This window comes from Rousettus aegyptiacus, unplaced genomic scaffold, assembly GCF_014176215.1.
Source record: "Rousettus aegyptiacus isolate mRouAeg1 unplaced genomic scaffold, mRouAeg1.p scaffold_m13_p_1, whole genome shotgun sequence".
NCBI classification, from domain to species: Eukaryota; Metazoa; Chordata; class Mammalia; order Chiroptera; family Pteropodidae; genus Rousettus; species Rousettus aegyptiacus.
Window position 1 is genome coordinate 124,261,341 of NW_023416284.1, and position 11,842 is coordinate 124,273,182.

General features: G+C 35.0%; 1 pseudogene; it reads right to left on the minus strand.

Annotated features, from left to right (window-relative positions):
* Positions 1 to 6,991: 6,991 nt before the first annotated feature.
* Positions 6,992 to 7,110, minus strand: LOC118605451 (annotated as a pseudogene).
* Between the last annotated feature and the right edge of the window lie 4,732 nt (positions 7,111 to 11,842).

Consider the following 11,842-nt stretch of genomic DNA (forward strand, 5'->3'; position numbering starts at 1 on the left):
ATAAGAGTTACTTAGAGGTAGGGATTGTATCATAGTCATCTTTGTATCTGTGGTTCTGAGAATAGTACTTGAAAATGAGTAGATAGATGTTCAATATAGACGGCAAGTATTGACTGGATGGATGGATGGATGGATGGATGGATGGATGGATGGATGCATGCATGGGTGGATGGATAAGTAGAAATAATAGATTCATCTAGAAAATATAGCTAAAGTGTGTATCGCCTGCAAATCTTGTTAACTTGGCAGGATTGAGCATGGAGATGGAAATAATAGCCAGGCATCTACGCACATGCGCACCAGGCATCCCACCTCTTATCTAATTACTAATGCCAGTCTCAACTCCTCTGATGATAATTTGGCAAAAATAAACGAGCCAAAGCACCATGAAGGTTGTTATTTAGTAGATTATGGTATGATGAATATTGATAAAATTCTATTCACTGTAATTGATATATAAGAATTTTAAAAATTTTTTTGTAGCATTACAGGCATAAATGAACAGACATTTCTTCTGAGTAGGAAATATTCAGAAGACATTAAATTAAAATCATTTTGAAAGACTAGCATTTGAGAGCTGAATAGTAAAGGCATGTATTCTATAAAACTGCAAATGAGTAATAAAAAAAAAAAAGCTAATGCTACCATAACTATTATTTTGGTATTTCCACATTAGTGCTTCATATACCACAGACTTTATTATGTAATGAAAAGATATAAATGAAAGTAGCTTATATAAGAGGTTGCCAAATAAAATTTCTACAACTTCCATAAAAGTAATGTAAATAAATGACATTTTTGTATCTTTTGACACAAATGCTTACCAATAAATGTAGAAGGAATGATAAAGTAAAAAATGCCATGATTTTCCAACCACTGTCGTAATTGATTCTGGCTAGAATTATCAATGAATGCTAAAATTATTGTCTGAATCATTGTTAAAGAACAGAATACTTAAATAATCTAAAACATTACTCCACAGACCACATTAATTACAAATAGCAAAAGGAAATTTTACAATGGAAAATTGACATGACAAATAATAGGTCAAACTGATGTCATTTGCCTCCTGAAGTAAGGCAAACAGAAAGGGCAAGCAAAAAGCTACTACATAGGTCTTCTTCACAAGGCTTATCAGGGAAACTATTAAGTTGAGTCAAAAAAATTAAATGCTCGTGAAAAATTTGGGAGTCAGTTTCAGCAGAATGTATTGACATTCTAATTCAGTACATCTGGCATGCCTAAGGTTTTGTATTTCTAACAAATTCCTAGGTAATGCCGGTGTTGGTCTACAGAACACACTTATGAGTAGCAGGGTCCTACACATCACATTTCTGCCCCCACAAACAAAATGATTACAAGTAATCATAAAACAGGCCTGATTTAGCCAACCTTGATCAATTAGTACTAAATTAAAATCATTTTGAAAGAATAGCATTTGAGTTTTTTTGAATAGCATTTTAACTGTATAACTAAATTAAACCGGTTTTATGCTTATCACTAATGAATATGTATATCATTCTGTAGCATTCTGCTGTGTGGCTGATTCTTTTTCTAAATTATATGAAAGTGGCAGATGGTCGAAAACATTAACAATCTAAACTCTCATAAGACCTATCTGGACTGAATTTGGCTTATTATGCTAAAATACTAATTTTAGCATTTACTTTTATTTGAGCCAGAGTTTGCAAACTGACAACTCTTAGGCCCAATTCAGTCTATAGATGTGTTTTGTGTGGTATATGTAATTGGATTTTTTTTTGACATAATATTTAAATTGAGAACTTGATCCCTTGATCCCCTGACATGCTTAACTTTCTTTACTAAGGAAAAATATCTTAAATACTAAAACATTTGACTCACCATGTGATTGTCATGATTATATTGATAAATTCCTTGCTTACATTTAATGGACTTCAGAAGAAGAGGAATGTAAAGAAAGAAAAAAACAATGCTATTTTAAAATAAATTTATGAATTCAATGAAACAGAATAATAATGATAATAAATGGCAATGATATGATTATTTAATTAAATATAAATTATTTATAATTAAATATAAATACTAAATAACTCAAATAAAATCTATGCATTGAGGTTGATGATATCTTGAATTGACAAAATATGTTCCTATTTTAATTACTTAAGATAATTACATATTACAATTTTCAAAGATTTTCTGATAGATTATCACATTAATGTCCCATGAATCCTTCCTCCCAGCATCCATGCCGTTATGAGTCCCCCTCTAAGTTGACTCTGGATTTGGCCATGTGTCAGCTTTGGCCAATGGGACATCAGCCAACATGATACAAACGGATGCTTTTTAAGGGTTTATGCATTAGACCTTAGATCACTAAATAGCCCAATTTACTGAAATGCCACAAATATCTTCAACTGCCAGGTCATAATAATAATAATACTAACTAAAAGAATCTTCATCTTTGTATCTAAATATTTAGCTACTTAGGGAAAATTTGAAGATTAGCAATACTAAATGGAGAATGTACATTCCAAGTCTTCATAGTACACCAACCATATCCATGCACTCATCCTCTTAGAACTGGCCTTGCCACCAATCAAATTCTTGGACCACAGCTATGGTCTCATGAAAAAGCCCATTTAGCTTCCTTGAAGATGAAAGTCCACATGGGAAGAGAGGCCACCCATCTCAGCCTCTCAGTCAAGCCCAACCCCAAGCCTGTGGACCCATGGCATGTAAATACATATGTGAACCAGAGACCAAAAGATTACTTCCATCTCTTTGTTCTCTTTCTCATTTGTAGGTTAACTGAGTTACTTATATGGCACAATATGTCAAAGTATTCTTAATAAACTTATATGGAACAAATCTATAAATTAAAATATTCTTAACAAACTACAAAATTTTGCTGGATTCCATATTCTAAAATATGAACATAATAATATGTCTTAAAATTTTTTGAATGGCCAGAATGTGTGGAGATGAGAATACATAAATTAATAATGTTAACGCAAAAATGTAGCCTATCACATCCAAGATTTTTTAAAGAGTTAAAAAACTGATGACTTACAATCAAAGCAATTTTTAAATTGTGGGGTATTTTAATATTTTTGCAATTCGGAATAGTGATATACAAAGATGGTTATACATATTTTTTAACTTAAAAATAATTTACTTCAGGTTTTGTTAGATTTAAAGTTTTGATGAATTTTATAAAATTAAACAAACATGATTTACAAACAATATTTTGGTTAGATAAAACATATTATAACAATTATATATATAACATGATTATAACTACAGATAATATCCTTCTTCCAGTTTGGATCACATAAACTGCAAAATGGTATACACTTTCTTTTGGTTTTTGTATTTCTTAAAATGTATTCTCTTTAAGTATAAAACTGGAACAAAGCTGGAGATATTACACTTTCTACAAAGCTACAATAATCAAAACAGTATGGACTTGGCAGGCAGAAAAAAAGACACACAGACACATATATATGGATGACTAATTTTTGACAAAGGGGCCAAAAATCTAAAATAGAGAAAAGAAATCCTCTTCAATAAATGGTGTTGGAAAAACTGGAAAACTACATAACAATAGAATGAAACTAGACCGCTATCTGACATCAGACACAAAATTTACTCAAAATGATTTAAATACTTGAATATAAGACCTGAAACAATAAAATACACAGGAGAAAACATAGGCACTAAACTTATGGACTTTGTTTGGCCTTAGAGGGGTTTTTGTGAACTTGACTCCAACGGCAATATAAGTAAAAGAAAAATAAATGAATCAGACTACATCAAACTAAAAAGCTTCTGCATGGTTAAAGAAACCATCAACAACAACAACAAAAGCAATCAACCAAATGGGAGAAGATATTTGCAAATTGTAGCTCTGATAAGGGACTAATATCCAAAATATATGAAGAACTCATGCAACTCAACAACAACAAAAAAATCTGATTTAAAAATGAGAAAAGTTGCTGAATAGACACTTTTCCAAGGAAAACAAACAGATGGCCAACAGATTTATGGAAAGATGCTCAACATAACTAGTTATAAGGGAAATGTAAATCAAAACCACAGTGAGATGCCACCTCACACCTGTTAGAATGGCTATTATCCATAAGAAGAAATAACCAGTGTTGGAGAGGACGTGGAGAAAAGGGAACCCTTGCACACTGCTGATGAGAATGTAAATTGGTGCAACCACGATGGAAAACAGTGTGGAAGTGCCTCGAAAAATTAATAATAGAGCTACCATCCCACCCATCAATATCTCTTCTGGGTATCTACCCAAAATAGTTGGAAACACTTATTTATGAAAATATATGTGCCCGTATATTCATTGAAGCATTACTCACGATAGCCAAAACATAGAAACAAATGTCCTTTGACAGATCATTGAACAGATGTGGTACATACATACAATGGAATACTACTCAGCCACAACAAAAGATGAAATATTGTAGTTTACAACAACACAGACGAATCTTGAGAGTATCATGCTAAGTGAAATAAGTCAGATGAGAAAAGACAAGAATTTATGATTTCACTCATGCGGGTTATAAAACAAAAAAAACAATAGACAAAAAAAAAACAAAACAAGCAAACAAATTCATAGATACAAACAACGGAATGATGATGGTTACCAGAGAGGAAGGAGAATTAGGGGAGGATGAAGAAGGTAAAGGGAGTAAAGGGAGTCAAATATATGGTGATGGAAGGAGACTAAGCTTTGAGTATTGAGCACGAATGGAGTATACAGATGTTGTTTTATAAAGTTGTACACTTGAAATTCATATAATGTTAGTAACCAATGTTACCCCCAATAAATTTCTTTTTTTTAAAAAAAAAGGTATAGAACTGGCTGAGGTTAAAATGTTAGGGAAATAAATTGACTTGCCCAAAATCAGAGTTTGGTAATGTACTAGGTCAAATGAAAATGAAGATTTCTAATTACTAGTCCATTATATTCGTCTTGCAGCTTGTTAGCCTGATCTATAACTTTTAAATATTTAAACATATGATATGCAGACCTCTATTTATACTCTTGCTCTGGAGCTCACAAATGTTAGGGGTGGGCTTTTTCTAATTATAAAGGGAACTCAGGGTCTCCAGATAGGTCTAAGTGAAGCAAGGTATTCTCTGTGGAAGAGCATCACATGTGGAGCTTTCATGGCTTCTGGGGATCTTTCAGAACTGACTATATTTATATGTCCCTCTTAAGGTCTTTGTGACCCAAAACAGTCTCCAGCCTAACCCATCTGCACGTTTACTTCTGGGCCCGATTGGAAAGGGACAGATCTAGGAAATAGGCGAGGAAGAGAATAAATCTGACAATGTCCTTACACATATGTTTCCCTACTTCTGCCCTTCTCAGAGTTAGTATATAGCCAAGATGAAAATGGCTGAGATAGGTTAAAGCAAACTCAAACCTTCTGTAGTAGATGCAATATAAAAGCTGCGGTGCCAATTTTGGAGAGAAACTGGGTCAAAAGGTGGAGTAGGTGGAAGAGATAATCTCTGAATGGTGCACTTAGCCATCTGCCAACTAAACTGTGATTAAGGACTAGGGCTCTTGGAGAACCCAAAGGAAAGTTGTGAGCTGAGTCATTTATTAAATTGATTCACACATTATTTAAACAGCGCATGAAAGGGAACAAACATAAAATACACTGATCCAATATGGATAAGTACTGTAAATTATACTCATCCATGGACAAACTTTACTCAGCTCTGGAAATTAATGGCTATTTTCAGCAACAGAAACTATAGAGCTATCAATGATCATTCCATTAGAAATAAAAATGGACTGGGAAGCAAAAGTCCAGAGTTCTAGTATGAGTTTTGCTATTTCCCAGACATGTAACCCAGAACAAGCCAGTTAACTAGTCTAAGCTTCAAACTTTTACCTGTAAAATGATGAAAAATCGTGCTACCTATCTTATAAGTTGATATGAGGATCAAATGAGACCATTTAAGTGAAAGTACCTTAAAAGTCACAAAAATAAAACGTCATTTTTGATATTACTTTTGATAGTCCTTCAGTTACAACTGATTGCCATTATTACTACAATCACTACATAAAGATATGGGTTTATTTGAAATGATTATATCGTAAGATATATTTCTTTTCCAAGTGACTAAAGTTCAGAATTCTAAATCACCAATTAAATATTGAAACTTTACTAAAGTAGTATTCCAAAGAAACTTTTTAAAGCTAATCAATTTAAATTTCCAAAATAAGTACTGTATTTTTCTTCTTGAAGTCCTATTTCTCTTACCTTCTCCTTTCCTTTTTAAAAATCAGATGACTTTTTTTCTATAGGATACCTATACCTAGTTGTCAAATATTATCATTTTATCAATGTATGCTTTTCTTTTATCTGTCTCTTTTTCCTGCACTCATCAATAGAGTCAATGGGAAAGGAGCCTCTTAGTTTTTTCTCATATTTACTGTTTTCAAAAGAAAGGGACCCTGTAGCTCCCTTCTTCATCCCTGAGGTATCTGTGGATTCCATTCCAACAAGACTAGTCTAGCTTCTGGACACTCCCTGTGCAACACTGCTTTATCAGATAAAGCAGGGAGTGAGCCTCTGACAGGTGCTGCAGTCACTATCTTGGATGTCTATGGTGTAAAATGGAACTCCAATCAGACCTGTGTGTACACATGGTTGAGTAAGAGGCTGTGTATGGGTGACTTTATCCTCAGATAAATACGTAGCTGTACCTGTGCGCTCTGATGAGTGAAATCCTTAAGAAGCTTTGAAATAAAGAACAGTATGAAAATATTAAGACATTGCTCTTATCGCTAAAAGATGCACATTTAATAATTGTAAGAAGGAAATTTTAGGACCCAAAATATTAGAATAAAATAAAATTTTACATTTTTTTCTTAAGTAACTGAAGAAAGGTCTTGAGCTACTTTCCATATTCAAATAAGTTGATTCAGGCCCCTCATGGGAGACATAAATAGAAGATTTTTTTTTTTTAATGCCTACAGCACCCGATCTTCCTAGGTGGTCTCCCATGCAAGTACTAACCAGATCCAACCCTGCTTAGCACCCAAGATCAGCCAGGATCAGGCATGTTCAGGGTAGCATGGCCATAGACTATAATTAGAAGATTTTAGGTAAGATTAAATAGATAAGAGAGAGAGAGAGATGATAGACAGGAAAAGGCTTTAAACCATTTCATGTCTTATAATTAATCTAGAGAAATTATTTTAGAATTTCAGAATATTGTTTATTATGTTTATTATCATAGGTGTATTACAAAGTTAATGGTCTTTTAGTTATTATAAATGTTCTCTATGAATTAATGTTGATGATTTTTTTTTTTTGAATTATTCATTCCAAATAGGTGGCGAATCTCTTAGTATTTGTTTACTTCAGAGGCAAGGAATGGCAAGTCCCCTAGAGAAGCTGGCTCCTTTCTGGGGACACTGAGAAGCTGCACCATCAACACAGTTACTGTCAGCCTTACCAATGAATGATTCCAGGGCCCTAAATGTGGATCAAAGCAGGAGATTCCCTAGAAATATCCTGGCGCTTCAGCAGTAACTGGTGTGAGCAAATGAATGATAACTGGGGTCCTCTAAAGACTTAGTATACAAAAGATGCAAGGTATATCTCTGGGTTGCTGCTGGCTGCCTTTATTGCCAAGGGTGTAAGACGGCTTTATGTAATTTGAAGTTTTGTCACTGCTGAGTTCATTTGAACATTTCCTTGTGCATCATCAGGATAGCAAAGTTTCAGTTTAACTCTGGGCTGTGATTCCCACAGGTTCAGGCTTGTCCAAGCATGTCTGGGAATTTATGAAACCAACCTCTTTTCCCAGGGCCTGAAGAACCTTTGGGAAAGAATTTGAGCTTTGTCTTCTTCTTGAGCTACTCACATTTGGGGTAAACTATAAGATACTGTGACAGCAGTCAGATTGAAAGGGAGCTAAAGAGACTCCTGAGAAAGAACTCATTCTAAAGGAAGGAAGTGCAATGAGCTCCCCAATTATGAACCTTTAGTCAGCAGAGGAGAAAAGAGATTATGAGTGTAGCTTTGTTCCCAGCCCAGTCCCATACATTTATGTTTGGGTCCTAAACCAGTGTGGGCTATTAGCAAGAACTGAAAGAGTATTCACTGAACACTCCATAAAACATTATTACACACATACACATACACACACACACACACACACACACACACACACTGCATGTTTTTAACCTCTCAGATTGAAAGTTATAACAGAGGTAAACCCAATTTGCTACAGATCACCAAATTTTACTATGAACTTCTAAAAACTATATACTGTGTGGTAAAGTCCTTTGTGCTTAATGGGGTAGCAACAAGGTTTGCAGAAGACTGAGATGTTTGGAGGAACAGGATTTGGGAGAGCAGTGGTGATCCTTGGAGGAGAAATGTGATATTCAATGAGGCTAGATTTGTTCTTGATCACAAGTAAGAAACCTCCTGCGATTCTCAGAAATGCCAAAAAGAACAGTTCAGGGGCTGAGGATCAGCTTTATACAGATCAGGGGAATAAGTCCTGAAATTTTAGTAGTCTTTAGTTTACCCTAGAATGCACCTACAAGTTCGTGAGGTCTTGGGAAAACGTGCACACCACTAGCATTTTCGTGGTCTCTTCAGAGCTAGATGTGGGCTCACGTGCCCACAGAGGGAAAATGCTGCTGCAGTTAACTACAGTAGTCCTCTCCGCCGCCCTTATCTATGGTTTCACTTTCCGCAGTTTCAGTTACTGGTGGTCAACCGAGGTCCAAAAATGTTAAATTTCCCCAATCATCGACCATTGACAAATTCAACTATAGATATGTGCTGCTCCTGACATTCAACCATTGATAGCATTATGGCTCGATGATCTGCAGTCACCCCAAGCAGATGATCCTGTTTCTGACATATCGTCAGGTCAACAGTAGCCAAACAAAAAATGAGTACAGTACAATAAAATATTTGAGAGAGACAACATTCACATAACTTTTATTACAGTATATTATTATAATTGTTCTATTTTATTATTAGTTGCCATTGTTAATCTCTTACTGTACCTAATTTATAAATTAAACTTTATCATAGGTAAGTATGTATAGGAAAAAACATTGTATATATAGGATTTGATGTGATCCATGGTTTTAGGCATCCATTGGGTTCTTAGAGTGTATCCCCCATGGATAAGGAGGGACCACCGTATGATCTAGTCAAAATGAAATAGCCTAAGGTTTTAATGGTGTCCCTTAACTTATTATATTTATTTCATTTTTATTCAGCACATATTCATTAAATACACCCTCTGTATGGGGGGATATAGTACTGAGCAAAACATTTTGATTCAATTCTTATATAACTCATAGTCTGGTGAGCAAAACAAATTCATTCATTTATTCATTCAACCATTTTTATTAACTACCTACAATATGCTAGATACCATTTGATGTTTTGGGTGTAACAATGAACAAGTATGAAAAGAAGAATCTTAATCTCAAAGTGCTTACTTGGTAGGAGGAGATAGATAATAAACACATTGATAAATAAACGAACAGGATGACTACAGATAGCGATAAGTACTGTGAAGAGAATACGCATGATGATGTGATAAAGAGCAATGGAAAGGCCTCAGTGAAGAGGTGATATTTGAACAGGGCTCTAAAAGATGTAAAAGAGCTAAGCACTGAAGATCTGCTGGTGAGCAACAATTAAAGTCAGGGCCCTTAGACAGGAAGCATTTCAGTGTGTTCAAGGGATTTAGAGGAGGCCAGAGAGCTAGAGCTTTGTGAGAGAGGAGAAAAAGTATGATGAGAAGGGCTTAAAGAATTAGAAAGGGCCAAATTGTGCCTGGCCTTATAGACTTTAGTAATGAGCATGGCTTCCCATCTGAGTTACTAAGAAGGCTATGAATATTATAAGCAGGTGACTATCATGATCTGAGAAATTACACTAACATGTACTGAGATTTTTCATTTCCATTTCCTAACAGCACTCTCCCTCAATGCTCAAGAAACTTAAATTTTTAAGAGCTAGTCCTGAGAAAATGTCAAGTGGCACCACTCAATGACCTACCACAACACTCACTCTTCACACTAAAATGTGATGTTTTGACTCAAATATCTCAACTCTTGCCTACTCCAGGGAACAAAAGATAGGACACTCTGAGATACTGGGATGGCTTTGGCTTTCTCTTCTCTGCTGGAGGATTTCCATACCAAGAAAAATTATCTAGCAACTGTGTCTCCCAGGAGGTTCATGGAGGTCAAACTTCTACTGGCCTACCTTTCACATTAGAGCAGCCCCGTGGTCAGGAACTTGGTAAACATACATATCCAACCTGTGATTTAATAGAGTCTCAGTAATAGTAATGCAATAGTGGAAGTGGCCAAGATGTCCTGCAGACTTTATAGGACTCTAGAAGAGTGGCTTAAGCAGACAAAGGAAGACAGTTATGATGCTATGTAGTATCTGCATGTTCTTGTACATGAACACAGGCAAAACTCAAGGGATTCTCAGAAACAGTGGAGGAATGTGGATTTTTCAAAGAAATAGAAAGGCCTCATTAGCAGGTATAGAAGAGTGATTCACAAAGAGAATAAATTTTGGAACCCCACTCCATCATCAAAATAGCCTCCATTTTTTAAATATTTGGGGTTTCCCAATGAGATTACTCATTTGTGTTTATTTTGCTTTTTTCTGTTCACCCACCATTAAGCAAATGAGTATATGTGTGTATATGTGTTTATATAGCTTTATATATATAGTTTTATACAGTTATAACTGTATTAGTCACTATATATACTGACATATATGGTATACACATAAATACATATATACACATATACACATATTACAGTTGTTATGGCCTGAATGTTAATGTCTCCCTAAAATTCATATGTTGAAATCCTAACCCTAATGTGACATGTCCTTATGAAAGGAGAAGGGGTACCAGATATCTCTCTTGCTTTTCCCACCTGCACACAATGGAAAGGCTATTTAAGGACACACCGAGATTGTCCATTTGCAAGCTGGAGAGGCCTCACCAGCAACCAACCCTGCTGGCATCTTGACCTTAGACTTCCAGCCTACAGAACTGTGGGGAAATAAATTTCTGTTGTTTAAGACACGCAGTCTGTGTCATTTTGTTATAGTAGTCTACACAGATTAATATAGATTATAGCACTGTAAAGTGGGATATTGATGTCACAAATAATTAAAATGTGAAAGTGACTTTGGAACTGATTGATGCATCAAGGCTAGAAGAGTTTTGAGATACACACCAAAAATAAAACAAAAACAAAAAAGTCCAGATTTATGGATGCTAACGGTGATTCTAGTAAAGTCTCAGAACAAAATGGGGACCATGTTATTGGAAACTGGGGGAAAGATGATCCTTGTTATAAAATAACAAAAAACTTGACTGAATTGTATTCTAGTGTTTTGGTAGAACTTGCAAGGGATGACCTTGGATGTTTAGCAGAGATTTCTAACCAAAATATTGAAGGTGAAGGTGCTATGTGGTTTATCTTTATTGCTTATAGTCAAATGCAAGAGGAGAGAGATAAATTGAAGGAATTGTTAAGCAAAAAGAAAAAAAATCATGACTTGAAGATTTGGAAAGTTCTCAGTCTATCTGTACTGCAAAAAGCAACAACAACAACAACAACAACAAACAAGAAAGCTTGTTCTGAAGAGAACAACAAGCATGTGCCTGGGCAATCACTCTATACAGAGATTATCCATGGATTTAATCAGCCATCTCAGTTGAAGCTACAACTAAAGATCAGATTATACCAGCAGAAATACTATCAGCTAAGACAGAGACAGAAAACAGGACAGAATGAGGGCAG